Source organism: Mizuhopecten yessoensis, unplaced genomic scaffold (assembly GCF_002113885.1).
Source record: "Mizuhopecten yessoensis strain PY_sf001 unplaced genomic scaffold, ASM211388v2 scaffold7675, whole genome shotgun sequence".
Lineage (NCBI taxonomy): Eukaryota > Metazoa > Mollusca > Bivalvia > Pectinida > Pectinidae > Mizuhopecten > Mizuhopecten yessoensis.
Genome location: NW_018407166.1, coordinates 34,790 through 52,265, shown reverse-complemented (window position 1 = coordinate 52,265; position 17,476 = coordinate 34,790).

Below are 17,476 nucleotides of genomic sequence, written 5' to 3'. Positions count from 1 at the left end.
AATAAACTATTGTTATGATGTCACTATATCATATCTTACGATTTTAGTGTATTTCAGTGTAATATGATGTATGATGTATGATGTATGATGTCGTACTGCACGAATAATGAATATTTCATTGTAATATGCTGTATTGTTATCACATATGTCATTATACAGTATGCATCACATTGTATTTGACTGTTATTTTATGTATCATTGTAAATTTGTAATATACTGTTTTATTTGAATGTCATTGTATGTCTACTCTCCGAGGCATATCGATGGCATGCGGCTTATACACGCGGGTTTGTCTACCTGTTCGACGAATGGATTTAGGTTTTGAGTGATCGGGGATAAATCAGAGGTCGAGGAATACGGAAAATCGAGCAATGGTAGTTCGAGTTAACCGATGTTAATATACAAAGAATATATTATAACACGGTCGGGACCAAGCATGCTATTTGCGGTATAGGGAATATTCGAGTAATACGAGCTCGAGTAAGTGGGGTACGCTCACTGTCGTATCAGACACTGTATATGTTGGTCAACGATTGTATGATAAGTTTTCATTATGTTGTAAATACTGCGTGAAATTACAAAGAAGGAACCATTAATCCAATGAGAATAAATCCAATAAGTCCATTTGTGTTGATAAGTGTATAATGTTAACAGTATTTAACATATGTGTCAGGTAAATAGTATCAATTATGTATTTACAGACGACGTTGATTCAATGATACATTTATAAAAGGGTGTCCGTGGAACTATATAAGAATATGTGTAACAGTAATTATTTTTTTCTAAACAAACATATTCTTAAATAAAACCCTCTTAAACTACAAACGTCTCTATCATGGTTCGCTGACCTATTTGATTGATGTTGGACATAGGTTTAAGTCAACTATTCCACACTTGTTTGAGGGTGGCGGGGTCGAGGAACGGATGGGGATAGCGGTAGGGTGGTGTTGCGGCTTTGGCAGTGTCATAGTACTTGGTGGGGGATGTTGTGGCTTGGGCACTGTAGTAGTACTTATACACAACTGGAATCACCAGCAGTAATACAAACAAGTAATCCATTCAGATACGGTTGTTACGAGTAGAATAAGTAAAGAAGATTGATAACTTATCCTTCAAACAGAAAACGTAACAACGTGAAAATACATGAAACTGTAGTCTTACAGTCCTCCCAAAAAAACTTGAACATATATTGGCCAGATATATATATCAGTGTTACAACTACCAATAAAAGAAGAACAAAGGGAAAATTTGACGTTGATCACTTATGAAAGATATATTGTTTACCTGTATATGTGTATTATTAAGGGTTTGCCTGTAATTAAGGACTACTTTGGTCTCACCTGATTAACAAAATATTACCTGTATAAAGCAAAACACCAAGATATTGGCTATTTGGAAGACACAGGTACCTGGCAGACATAATAGTAATTGGTCTTAGTTTAGCCGATGGTACACGTATGTATATTTTACAAGTCCCATAATACATCTGGTACATGGCATGAAGGAGAGCGAGTTAGGTAGGGGTTGCTCTACACAATGCTATGGTATCAGATACGAAACAATGTATGTATTTTGTGAATTGAATATATTTATTTAGGTCTAAGGGACCCTATTAGTATTAAGGCACACTGTGACCTTTTTGGTCATTTCAGGTAAAGGCCTAATTAATTGAATCACATCCAGTTTGTTAACACAATGACTGAGTTCATTTACATCGTTAACTTAAAAATAACATATGTGATAACACATATATTAATGTCCAATTTGCAAACGTGGTATGACTGCCTTTAACCTGAATAAATGCTATACTTATTACACATGACACACATACATTACTTATTATGATTTTCCTGAAATTTAAACCATTTGCCATTGCCGTTTAAAGAGTAAAGCTGTTTGTCATGAGGAGAAAATTAAATGACTAATGCAAGTCTGTATCTGCCGTATACTGATATAAACCTACCTTCGTCTTCGATCGTGATGAACCTCCCGTCGCCATTGCTAGATACAGGTTCACTGCAGCTCAGTTTCCTGTAAGTAAGAAAAAGTTGTTACACGACAAATAGGCCATAACAAAGCTTTGACGTGATATTACGGAGGAAAAAGAAAGAAGAATATTTCCTAGATCCTTTTCGAGTTCCTATCTTGCACTACAAGAGTGCCCAATGTTGAGGTCACATGTTGACTAAGAGGAATAATTACATACAAAATGAATTCGTGTTAATTAATGACGTGTTTTTAATGCTTGGGTGGTCGGGTGGCGTAGGTGATAACGCACTGACCTTTTACCAACGCGGCCGGGATTCATTTCCCCAATCGGACATGAAAAGGTATTATAATTTTGTTCCAGGTATTCCTAATGCTACAACGACCACTTGACCCTTTCATCCGGCCAACAAAAGTGATAAGCATACGTAAGAAGACTTGTTTCAAACTTCTTGTAAAGTAGATAAAATTGATATATGTTTTTCACGTTGACAACGTAAACAAAATATGCAATCAGAGGTCCATGATGTGTTTACAAGTGTCGCTATGAACAACAGGGTGATCCCGTACACGAATTATCTGCAATGTGAGAATGTCTGTATCAACAATTGGCTGTTACACGTCGGCATATTTAAGTGGTTCAAACGCGTATGATCTTCATAAAAACTTAATTAATACATTTCGAAAAACGTTTTCTATTACTATAAACGTGCTACCATTTAGTTGATCTTGACACAATAGTATGTAACAATACACTGTAGTAGAATCGGGTTATCGCGATCAACTCTAATAATTATATACCCAAACCATTTTTGTAATTAGACGTTCTCGTTTTAAATGCGAGTATGTGCCGATACATAGGCGTGATTAAAATAAAACGTTGTCTAGTTACCGTCTAGATTAAAACCAGTGAGACACATCTCAGGATATGCTAAGCACTGGTTATCAGAAGTAAAATCCATAAAGGGTGATCAATAACGGATAATTATATGCTCATGTAAAACAGCATTATGATTATCCCTTCAACACATTTTTGACTTTTCTACAATGCCATTATTTTCAAAAGAAATCAATTGTATTCCACTCCTTAACATTTTTTTTTGTAATAATTAAAATCTGAACTGGCTTTACTACACTAACATTTCGTTACAAAATATTTCTCTGTTATCTTTGGCGTAAATATGAATAAAATGAACAGTAGAGTAAAAATGGAATCCATCCTCAATTTCGGCTTTATTACAGCACGAACACATTCCCCTGTCTCACTGTACAATGAATATAAAGTTTTACATAAATAATGTTGTAAACATAAATTATCAACTATGTGTTGACATAAATAACCACGTGCTCCTTGTCTAACATTATAAAACAGTTCTTGTCATCAAGCTTGATAACTTAAATTCGATTACCAGTTCAATATGAAATAATCTTGCTAACCAAATTGCACCAAAAGTATTACTTTAAAAAAATGCATGACTGAAGTGTACACGTTGACCTCCTAGACGTAACTAAAACAGGATACTTGTAGCTCAACGTCCCACGAAACTGTCATGCAATTTAAAGACGTTTTTGTATGCCTGAAGTTTCCACTTGATGATAACTCCCTTTGACTCTAAACTTTATGAAGTATGTATAATTGTCTGCTGATAATGATCGTGTATCCCCTAATATTAGCCAAAATACCGACGTGTCTCTTCCAGAGTTCAGTAACACAAGTTCAAGTGCCTACAATGTAAATGAGCCTGATAGTTGTTTGCGTTCTATTTATAGAACCAGGCGCCTGAAATACCAACTTATAGTAGAAATGAAAAGTGGATGCTGTAGTGGGGAGTAGACTTAATTTGGTATATTGTGCACTATGACGTACACACGTAGTGAACAAGATAGAGTACTATAGTGTTTACCAAAGCTTAAAAGACTGAAGTACATATTTCAATAATTGTTTATGGTGAAATAGGTTCCTTCATGACATGAACATTAAAAGTGAAAGGAACATATCATTTGACTGAATATTTCATAGTATCGAAACGCATATTTGTCGTCTTCTGATTACTTAAAATGTCCAATAAAATATACATTTACAAAGATAATTTGTACACTATCTCTGGTGATTATAGAAAATGTATAGATAGCTATACTATTTCAGAGGAAAAAGTTTAAAGGTTCACTTTATCATAGTTCAATTCACACCACATTCCATATCAATGTTGGATTGTCAGGGTGGGGGATCAGTTACTGTTATGTGATATTGGTAAATGTGGTAAGATTTGCTATAGTTTTATATATGTTTACAGATGGTTGCTAGGGCAATGTAACCGCCCTCTGACACATATTTTTCTTTTCAATATTATATCTACTTGTGAATATATGGGCAATGACCACCCACTGACCATTCACCTGTGGAAGCATGGGATTTTTTTGGGCTGTACCCAATCTTGAACACCTCGTTTGAAGGCAATTAACCCAGCCCATTGTCTGTCCATTAGATACACAGGTAAATCAGTACACAGGTAAGACAAATGCTGTCCCTTTGTAAGGAAATGGCAGCCTCAGGCACAATTATTTTTACGCTTTAATAGTTTTATACACTACCTTATCCCCGTAAATGGTTTACACAAATACTCGGCACTATTCTAAGGTCGTTTGCACAAGGAAATTAGATTTTGAAATTTTCAAAATAAATCGGGAAGGTTTATGTTAAAACAATAAATGAATGTTAACACTTGTTTTAAAATCTTACACTCAAATTCGTTCTTGAAAAATGCATAAATCAACTTTTCTGCGGATAGGTGATCTTACAATACCATTTGGTGGTTTTTTTATTGGATAATAAACATTTAGTTTTTTTGGCATTTTTGTTAAAGTTTATTCTGAGGATTTGTTTTCATCCTAGATATGTAGTAAAATATATTTTCTTACTTGAAACACGGACTTAAATATCATTTCATTCTGTAATAAAAAAGGCACACTTACTAAAATCAGTATTATTTGTTATTTAGTTGTTTGTGTTAAGAAAAAAGTCAAATAAATAAACTTAGAAAAGATTCAGGGTATATCAACCCCAGTTTCTCCTATAAAATTAACTGTAGACAGTCAATTCGGATATCTACATATTTAGTTGTGCTCAATCAATGGTTTGTTGAAATTCATATCCGCATTCCTGTAGCTACAGGACATTGCTACAAGACTAAGAAAACACTTCTGTTTAGTGCACAGTATTTGTCTGTTTTACAATACATGTAGTTACCTCCATGATATTTCCATATTTTATTTCAAAATGAATATACAGACAAAAACTTTAATGTACTTGTTAATGTAACGATAGAATCATGTTTTATGTAGACGTAATACTGCTATTACTATAAATTAACTTTAATTGTGATTTTGTCTTTAAGACTAAGACATAACAACTTTAAACCACCAAACATGTACCATGGTTTTCATGTTTTATATATTTTTTGCTATTTACATTAAATGATACTGCTTAAATCATTTTAAGTATGTGAAAAGATAACATCTAATATTTTATTTATTAATTGATATATTGGGCAGTCGGTAGGGGGAGAAAATCATAGTATGTATAAACTGATTAAAATGCCAGACATAATATGATAAGGAAAATTACCTAGTGCACTGTATTTAACTCCAGTGCACCCAACTGTATCTATTTATGAAAAATGAACAAACACTTTTTTGAATTGATAGGATGGTATACAGTACGTTGATATTTCCCTAAACAGCGTCCCGTTATTGGTACAGTGACGTCACATTGTGACCTCACAGACAAATTTATTTCACTCTCATGTATTTAGTATACTGTCATACACATGTATTCAGGTTTTACATGTTGACGAGATAGCGAAATATTCCCCCCAGACAGCTCCTTAATACCTTTAATACACAGATAGTTCAGGTTTACGCGGTGACCTATTGATTCGCTTTGATCAGAACTCCCAGTTTGTTTTACGAAGTATTTTAGGTATTTCTGACAACCTAAAGTCATAAATAACAGTAAAAACATTGTTACTATAGCAACAGTCAATGTGCTACTTCACAAAACAAATAAATGAAAGACACGTGACAGAAAGGTGAATAGATTTTTGAAAACCTCTTGATTGATTTTTAACTCACCTGGTCTGAAGGACCATGGTGATCTTATGCCATACCGCAGCGTCCTTCGTCCTTCGTCCGTCTGTCCGTCAACTTTTCCATTAAAACGCTACTAGTCCAGAACGGCCACGTGTATTATGACTACATTTGGTCTAGAGCATCCTTGGGCCAAGGGGACTCAATTTTGTATTAATGGTGGGTGTGGCCCCCCTGGGGCAGAGGGGCGGGGCCCAATAGTGGAAATAGAGGTAAAACCTTTAAATTCCTTCTTCTACCGTAGGGATTAAGGGATTTTATCCTTATTTAGTCTGGAGCATCCTAAGGCCAAGGGGACTCAATTTTGTATAAACGGTGGGTGTGGTCCCCCTGGGGGCTGAGGGGCGGGACCAAATAATGACACACAGCAAATTCTTTAAAATCTTTCTTCTTCTGTAAGAATGGAAGGATTTGTTCCATATTTGGTCTGAAGCATATAAACCGTGGGTCTGGCCCCTAAGGGGCCTGAGGGGCGGGGCCCAATAGGGGAAACAGCAAATTATTCTCTAAAATCCTTCTTCTAATGTAGGAATGAAAGGGTCTGGTCCATGTTTGGTGTGGAGTATCCTACGGTGAAGGGGAATCGATTTTGTATAAACGGTGGAAGTAGATCCCCTTGGGGCTGAGGGGCGAGGCCCAATAGGGTAAATATTGCAAATTCTTTAATATCCTTTTTCTTTTGTAGGAATTGAAGGATTTGTTCCATATTTGGTATGAAGCATCCCTGGGGCAAGGGGACTCAATTTTGAACAAACCGTGGGTATGCCCCCCCGCGGGCCTGAGGGGCGGGGTCCAATATGGGAAATATAGCAAATTCTTTAAAATCGTTCTTATTCTGTAGGAATGAACGGATTTTGTCCATATTTGGTGTGGAGCATCTTTGGGTAAAGAGGAACCAATTTTGTATAAACGAAGCGTTCGACACCCCCTGGGACCTGAGGGTTGGGGCCCAATTATGGAAACAGTAGTAAAACCTTTATAATCCTTCTACCATAGGGATAAGGAATTTTGTCCTAATTTAGTCTGGAGCATCCTTGGGCAAAAGGGACTCAGTTTTGTATAAACAGTGAGTCTGACTCCCCTGGGGGCAGAAGGGAGGGGCCCAATAGGGGAAACATAGCAAATTCTTCAAATACGTTCTTCTACTGTACGAATGGCAGAATTTTGTCCAAATTTCGTATGAAACATCTTTGGGTGAAGGGGAACCAATTTTGTACAAACGATGTGTCTAACCTCCCTGGAGGCAGATTTGCGGGGCCCAATAGGGGAAATAAAGGTAAAACCTTTAAAATCCTTCTTTTACCATAGGGATTAATGGATTTTATCCCAAATTTGTCTGGAGCATCCTTTGTCCAAAGGGTATCAATTTTGTATAAACGGAAGGTATAACCCTCCTAGGGGCATAGGGATGAGGCTCTGTTTGAAGTTTGTTCTCGCTATATCTCAAGTACTGGATGGATCTTTCTGAAATTTCATATGGACTTACAGCACCTACCATGGAGTGCTATTTCTTTACTTCATACCAATTATTCTACACATATTCAGGTGAGCGATACAGGCCTTCTGGGCCTCTTGTTATATGACAAACGTAATAAAAGAGGTTTGTCCATCCACATTGTAGATTGACGTCAAAAGCTGTGCCGGCCTAAGCATACAACCGCTGGGAAAAGCTGCGAGAAAATCGAGTTAGATACTAAGCACTAATCGCTGTCAGAAATGAGAATGAGAATAAAGCAACAGAATAAACTGTGCAATGTGTTTGATGTACTTTCTGGTAAATGAAATATTTTCGGAATATTAAGCTTTATTTTTTTTTCGGTCTAACAGTTCCATACAATGCCAAAGTTCACGACAAAGGCAGTGGCGTGTGAAGGGTTGAAAATTCAATTTCATTTCAGTATTTTTTTCAAACCATTATCAAACCCCGGATTATATAATATGGTTAGATACAGCAAAAAGACACTCAGGTTTCATTATTGTTATACATATTGTCAGATTAGCTGCATTATTGCAATATTATACCAATTAAAATCAATACAATCAGTAGACATACCGTCACCCTAGAACGTATTAAAACTGTGTGTATTACAGTAGACAAGGACATGAAATGATGCCGTAGACCTAGCAAGATTGAGATTGCTTGCTTAACTCTTTCCGTACCGCAACTCCGGTCCGGATTCCGTACCGGATGTACTTATTAGACTCGCCCCCGCGCATATAACAAAATGGCGGATTTATAATGTACTTTTTAGACTAGGTGTAACTGCCGCAAGAATTAAACAGGTAACCGTGAACAAATATTGTTATTGTTTCATGTTCTGGTTCATAGACAAACACTTCTTCATTTTCGCAGCATAATAACTAACTGGCAGCTGATTATGACTGAGAAATCGACATTTGTCTGGCAATATACGATACGATTCCTTGTATTTAACACAGCGTTGTAGTACAGGTTTCCAATGGGGTTTGATTATGGTTACGAATGTGGAGTCGTTGAGTTTTTTTTCTAAATACAAGTAGATTTCATCAAGACTTATATTAGAATATTCAAATTTACTTCCATAAGTCTCAACAAATATCTGATGATGAATTTACGAGCGTTCGTATCGAATTAAGTTGTCGCCATCTTGTTTACATTTGAGGCACCAAACGCAAACATCTTACGGCAAATGCGAAAACTTTAAGTCACATAATAAAAAAAGTGTACTCTGCACAACTAAAATTATTTCTTCCAAACTGATGGGTTCTGATTTTGGCGACAATTAATTGTTTTGTCGCGAGAGTCTCGTGCGATAACCAACTAAACATCAGGCAGGTTACATCTAAGTCTCTTGTCGTGTGTACACGACAACGGGGATGAGACGGCACTTTATTTTGTCGTCTGTACACGACAACGGGGACCAGGATGACATATTGTTGTCGTGTGTACACGACAACGGTACGGAAAGAGTTAAGTGTGCTATTTAGATAATATAATTTGAAGTGGTTAACGGTTCATCGTGAAATTACATTGATAACAAAAAAAAACCCATCAAATATAACTTATACTTACCTAAAATATACACGATGGCCACGGACACGCTTTCTTACACTTTGGTTGTCATAGTGTGTCATACACGGGTAGCTGAATTCTGCATAGTGACCAAGTAGAACAAATTCCTCCTTTGAGACCTATATACAAAGATAGTAAAAGTATAATGAAAAACCTCCATTGCGTCTGCTTTACTCCAATATGTCAGCATGAATAATGTTTAAACACAGCTACTGCTATGGTAATATGGCTGATGTTCCAATGCGCCGACTCACACAACAGATAAAAGATCTGATCATGTGACATATCAGATCAATCGATTTGAGATAACCTTTTACAACAGACGTGACATTAACAAAGTAGGATCTCTGTACTCCCGTGTATAAAGGAATTCAAAGATATACTGACCGCAGAATGCGGACTGTTAAGATTAGCTGTGACACAAACCCAGTAGATACCGCACACTAATTGAAATCATGAAATAGGAATGAGACAAAATGAAAGCACTCTCTATGTTTAAGCTTGTGTAATGGCTAGGTGAACATCAACGTTTTAGGATCGGATACCTAAATCAAACGGAAAGCGGCACGAGTCATAACGAAGAAGAATTAAGATAACGACATTTTCTCTTGTAATACAATTATGATAACGGCCAAGTATCCACTTGGGTGTCCAGCCTCTGTTCGGAAAACTGGTTATCGTTGCGATCGTTTTTTTTTGGCTGGATCTGCTTTAGCGGTCGCATCCATATATATTGGCTTTAGCGATATAATCGTATCGATTGACTTTTCCGATCGGTTATTTGACAGCCGTTTAATGTCTGCCGACTACGCATGCTTGTCCTGACCTATCGACCGCTGTACCACTGTCACGGATGACTGCCGATTGCATTACCTACTGTTGGCAGTCATCGTTCGATCAGCCGCTTCCTACAACTAACAATGATTTCGCTGATCAGATACATATACATAAGTATTGTTATAGATGCAAATATATCATTTTAATCAGAGATGCATATTGTAATACCGTCCTCTCATGGTCTTTTCCTCGCTCCATCGGTGAACAAGGTACTAGTTTAATTCGGTTCGACATCTGTCTAAAGCTTACCGGCAAAAGATGATATAACAAGTGATATAATGAGTGATAACCTACGTCTCAGTTGGTCACAAAACGAAGGCTTGAGGTTTGGGGAATACATCACAATTTTCACTTTATGTTCCCGAAATTAAGAACTCGTTTGCCATCATGACTTTTACAGTAGTGAAGATGTGAAAATCTAAATGACTAACTACTATGATGTGTGCAAAGCAACCGGTGTCTTCCCAATAACCAATATCTAGGCGTTTTGATGTATACAGTATACAGGTAATATTAATGTTACCATGTAAGACCAAAGAAGTCCTTAATCAAGGGCACTATCTGCATTGTTATGCCTAATAACAGATAAAACTATAACATTAAAACATATCTTATAAAAAGCTATAAGACATTAAAAGTTAATAGTGTATCGTTATCATAATTGCTCAGAACCTATGGTTGAAGTGAATTCCAGGTCCTGATTTGTTTTCATACTAATCAAAGTTACCTTACAAATACCAAATGGCATTTGCCACCACAACTACTGATACATGATTAATCTAATATATGAAGTTTGATTTGCTTGTTTTGTCCGGTCTCAAATCTCAATGAAAGTATCTGTTTTAATCGTTACAGTTAACTCATTTCATTGTGTTATCGATTGTTCTGCGTATTTCCAATAATAAGGGCTGATTGTACATCAAAGGCATTTTGGGATAAGCATGCAACTTGACATACATATAAGTTACGCAATGACTAAAGTGCATATCCTTGCTTTACACCATTTTTTTGTCCATACAATACAAGTCTTTATGAAAGTATGTAGATTACACAGGCTCAATGTTTATAGTAGACAGAGGTGCGTATGACATGCTAGGTTGACCAAAAGCAAGACAGTTCATGCTCTGAACACGCCAATAGAGACTAATTCGTACATGTATAGACGCGTGATTTTTAGTTTTAAACATATCGTATTGCCTTTTTTACATAGCAATGGAATTGGGCACAAGTTTTACAACTTATGTCAAGCCCTTTCCCGAATTATACGTTTCTCTAATTAAAACAGACATAAGTATAAGAAGGTCGTGTGCTTCTTTTTTTGTCCCATTACTATTTGTATAATTTTCACCATTTCGGCTAATAATTACGTTACACTTTTTTTTTTTTACTTTGTTGCATATTTTTTCAATGCGTTGAACATTATAAAATTGAACAGCAAATTGAACTTGCTGAAATTCAAAATGGCGACATAATGACGAAAACAGTAATTCAGCTATTGTAAAAAAAATATGAAATGTTGGCCTTTTTTGAAGCATAATAAATATACATTTTCAAAATGGCCAACGAATTTTTTTTTTAAACTCTTGTGAAAATAGTTTAACCAATAGACATCTAGAATACTTAAACATTTTTCAGATTTGTGTTTGCTTTTAAATATGATCATAATTTGATAAATGTCATGAAAATCTCTTACATAAGATCAAAAAGAGATTTGAACGTGATTGAAACAAAGACGAGTAAATCTTCAAGTGACAATATTCGATGTTGTGACTTTTTAATCTATCGTTTCCTACTTGCGATAGTGTATACTCGCTAGATGGATTCGGACATATCACACCTGTGACGTCACGCAGTCAGATATTAGGAAAGCCAAGCGGTAAAAGGTCACTTCGTAGCGTACTGATAAATCCGTACAGGCAAGTTTCGAACTGATCGTCGCATATCAAGAAAACGCATTGCTCTATTCATAACACGTTCACAGACAATTATTGATTGGGCCAATACATCAAATGAAAATTGCATGATGATACGCTCCAGTTGACCTTAATATTTTATAATGGCATGCTTATTTGGAAATTGTTGAAGGTAATCAGACGAAGAAATATGTATGGAATCAGCGTAAAAATAAGTTTAAGGCAACGTTTTACGATCATTACATATATATATATTTATACAAATATGTTTTGGTTAAAGTGACTGTTCAATATGTACCTTTGCGTCTGCTGATGGGCCACGCTTTGTTGCCTGGTTGTATTGTGCAAGTCCCTATTTTATGTTGACCATACGATATTTTATGTAAAATGCTAGCAAGCAGAGTTGAGGATGGCAGCGCTGCAATCCAGGGATGGCTTTGGGTCTTGCGAGTCTTCTTTCAGGTAAAAGTACAATGAGAATGTGCGAACACTTAAATGAACTAAAATGAGCATTTATCTTAGAGCAATGCACAACCCACATCATAAAAGCTTAGGGCACTTTTAATAACTGAGGAAATGCACATCATAGTCACATGCAGCACGCATCACTCTATGCGTTCCATCGGCGTAATCAGCTTAGCGCCGATATCAAATATAAAATGATTAACGATTATATACTATTGTAGGTCTGTAAATGCAACAAACAAATACATAGACCTGTGTCAACATAATCCCTAATCTAGATACTTTTGTAACATGATTTATTTAAGAATTTGATAATGTAGCCGTGGATGATAGGAATACACCATACTAAGAGTACGTATTCGTCATTAATTTCAACGATATTTCTAATATCTGAGACGTGAATCTATTTAGCTTATGACATTTATATAATTATCATTTTCGTTTGAAACAATATTTAAACTTAGAACTGTATCAGTCATAAACATTCATGTACATTAAGTTTACACGATAATCTTTAGCATTCAGCGCTCCATTACAATTTCATACGCAGTAAGCTTATTTCTTCATGTTGACAAGGAGCACAAACTATTTACAATCAGAGCTTTTGATGACACATCACACTGTGGGGTATGGATTCGCTTTTATGGAAACATCCTAGTGTTTTTTTTCTCTCCATAAGTAGCTGGTATACCCTCGCCAGCATATTATAAATTACGTTGTAAACACTGCCGCTATGGCAACCTGGCAGACATTTAAATGCGTTGGTTCACAAAACAAACAAAGGCGCAATAACGTGACCTAAAAGCAGAGTTGATTTGTAGACACGAGTTTAAACTGTTATAGATTTCATCAATCAAATCATGAAAAATATTGCACTAGAACTTTTAATATTTACTATAATCCATATAATTTCCAATCTTGAGGTTTTAATAAAATTGCTAAAAAACTAGCAACCCATTTCCTTTTTACTAATGCCGTGCGTTTCAGTCACAACTAGATGATCAAGAATAATTTAACAACTTACTCTGAATTACCAAAAGCCCAAGGGTGATGATATATGACCAGTAAAGCATGCTGGTATGAAGGGCAACCAAGTTTGTTCCAATAAAGGACACCGACCCACTTTTAATATCAAAGGGGTCAATTGATTTAGACAACCTTTTATAAATAATAAAAATCACCCGGGTGATGGTATCTGGTCAGTAGTTTGATTTGATGAAGGGATACAGCGTTTGATACAATGAATGACCTTCACTCCTTCTTCTGAATAACCGACATACCCATGATTAAGAGATTTGGACAGTAGCATAAAGAAATAAAGTTTTTTTTTCTATTGAATGAAAATTACAAATAGTCAAAGCCATATGGTTCAAATATGTTCAACAATCAAAACAATTTATCTTAATAACCAAATGGATAAGGGGGGGGGGTGATAGTTAGCCAGCTACATGCTTAGATGGAGGGTTAACGAGTTTGTTCAAATTATTGAGTCCGACACAGGGTGTGACACAGGGTCAACTATGTTCAATGTTACATATGGTCTAATGTGTAGGAACATATAAACGACCTTATGTAGGTCCGGGGCATGAGGGCGTTTCTAAAAAATGTTAATCGAATCTTGAAGTCTTTGTTGACAAATTAATTCGAATCAAAGTAGGCATCCCATCGAACGCACACATTACTCTCTGCGTAAATACGTAATTGTGGGAAGCCGTTTAAGTATTAGAAGTAGACATGCCAAGATAACATTAGTTTAACCAGTTATACACCGTGATTAAATCGATAAAATATACCATAAACCCAATGGAGATTGTCAGAAATATTTATTTTAAGGCGCGAACGTGTCATGTAAAGGATATAGCATATACTTGTTAAACCTTGAACAGCTGTTGTTGTAAAAGTTGTTCAGGATACAAGGTTGTTAACGAACTGTACACTGAATCATATGCTGAACTGTGCATGAGACTATTGAAACAGAAGACATCTGGTCGCGTTAACCACTTATTTAGCATCGATCGGCAAATCAGGTTTTTATTGAATTAATAACGACAGCGCTGCATAGACGATGGAAATTGACCAAGAGCATGTTTGTGTATGCCATGGCGTTAATCAAAGTATTAACTATATTATTCAATAATTATATTATACTTAAATTATTTCAGGTGGTCCGCAGGTATCAGTTAAGCGTAACACATACACTGATATGTTTTAATGGGATCTATGTTATCTGCTTGCACTTCTGAATAGCATTTTCAATAAAATATACATACTATAACATTTCCCAATATTTAGTATTTATGTGGTATTTGTATTTTACAAATTACCTTTTCCATTTAAATTTTCTCCAGCAACAAAAATATAATTTTCATAAATGACATAATAAGCAAAATTAACTCTTGGATCCAAAAAAATCCCATGTATTAAACATACTTTCAAATCCCATCCCTTAAGCATATTCAAAAGACATTGATGATGCCAACATTTCTTAAACTTCCATCACGTTACCCCGTTGGTATGTGCTTGTCTTGAAATTTTCTGACTCGGATTTTGCCCTATTGTCTTTTAATTGTGTAGGCATTTTTGCTAAAAAAATTAGTTGATCATTCCAGTAATGAAATTTAACATCGGCAGTTTTGACTTTGTTAAAGCCAATTTAAGTTTCGACGTAATAAACATCCATATGTGGCGCGGATGTTGCGATTCCAAGACCAAACCCGGTTAACATCAGTCAGAAGCAGACTATTATAGATAATCCTTGTAAACTTCGCTGATTTCAACCCAGACCCGCTACCAACTCGGAAGCTTTAACATCTATTGATACAATGTTTTTTCTCAGTAACGCTAAATATCAACTATCACTTATTATCCATGAGATAATGAGGGTTACGTGTTTCTAATTAATGGATTAATCACTCTGTGTTAGGCCCAGATAATGTGTCCCATATAGATACAACAGTCTCAATTTATTCAAAATTTGATTTGTCCTTCTTAAAAACATCTACAACTAAAATGTTGCAGAGTTGCAGATATAACTATATACCTTTCAATGCACCAAGTGTTTCAATGAAATTTGTGGTTGTAGAGAAGTAGTAATGCAAATTAGGAGAAATAAAGCGTTGACTAAAGAATGGGTTGTATGGTAACTAAAAAGAAACTAACAAAATAATTGACAGAATTGATTGAAAAAAAAACAATTTCAACTGATTACCATGGTAATCGCAATGAAAACAAATATACCTAGTTCAAAGTATAGATTGCAGTGACCTACATTGGAAGATGTACTTCAATACCAATTGTGGTTAAATAGTATAGAAAACATGCCCTTGACCAATGTTTTAAAAGGTAAAAGTCAATAAATCATATGACATATTTACCTTCTTTTTACACTTGACACTCCACCATCCCAGGCTGTACATACAAATCAAATCTTGTTACTCAATGTGAAAAAGTATAGATGATATGATCATAGCTTGATAATTACATAATCTAAGTATCTTTATGATTTTAGAAGGAATACCATTTCCGTGTGAAATACCATTTAAAACCGAAGGGAAAAGGTTCACTTATAAACAGACATACCTGACGTCGACAAACTGACCACGTAGACGAACTTCTTTTACACTCGGGGTTCCATATTGTCTACATACTTAGATTGTAAGATTCTACATGTTGACCAGGTAGACAAAATATTCCCAATCAAAGCTCTTAATGACACATCACACTGTGGGGTATGGATTTCCAGAAGTAGCGGAAGGTCCCCTGTTAAACATATCATACATTACGTTATAAACACTGCCACTATGGTAATCTGACAGACGTTTAATACGCTGATTCACAAAGCAAACAATGATGTAATAACGAGACATAAAAGGGGACTTGATATGTAGGAACTTCTTGGCAAACTTCACGACCGGTATTTCTACGAAGGCCGAAATAATGAATGACAAAGTTAGATAACCTACTATACACGATGTATCTGCTTTCTAACGGTTTCTATACCTACATCATCTATTTTCAGATTTCATCAATCAAACAATAAACATATTTGCACTAGATGTGTTTAGGTTTTATTGTAATCCATATCATTTCCAATCTTAAGGTTTCAATAAAAGTGCTAACAACTAACAACATACTGCCTTTTACCAATGCTGTACGTTTCAGTCTGAACTAGACGATCAAACATATTCCAACAAATTACTCTGAATTACCAAAAGCCCAAACGTGATGATATCTGATAAATAGCTTGCTGATATGGAGGGCTACATTGTAACACTTTTCTTTTTCAATTTTAGGACCAAATTTCACAGAGGTCAAAGATGTACACCATTAATAATACGAAAAGAACGCAGGTATGAGAAGATATCAAAACGACATTTAAAATTAATCAAACTGATATGATTCAATGAAGTTACAACATAACTTATACTTATACGTACTTGTTTGATTAATTATTCATGTCCCCCCGGATGCTAATTTGTTTTAAGATGGACAAGAATAAAAACAATGTGTCCTGATTTTCATGTCATTGAATATTCACATTTAACCATACAATAACCCTATCCAANGAAAAAAAAAAAAAAAAAAAAAAAAAAAAAGGGGGGGGGGGGGGGTATCCTTCCTGTGGTCTGTTAGTGATAAAACTATATGTGTCCGGTCACTCAACGATCAGTCTTTTTCACTTCCATTGTTTCATTTACAAACAAAGCGAAAACGCCTAGCAACTTATTAGAGGATATGGATGATACATACTCGTTTTATCGGACTTAGCATACATTTAACACACAAAACATACATTACTGATAATGGGGAGGTTTTTAAAATAAATTGATTTGCCAGATATCCAATTAGTGATTAGATACATACGGATCTCTTTCCAAATGCATAATTTTCATGCATTTTGTCAAATTAGCTCATAAGGACGTCAACAAAATAAACTTTTAAAATCAACACAATCAAATGAAACTAACGTCATTTACTCAAGAGTATTGAACCTGTTCGTCGGTCAGGATAGCAAATGGCCACTCCAATCAAAATAAAGAAAAACTTAAAAAAAATCTGATGTATTAAGGTGTTCAAG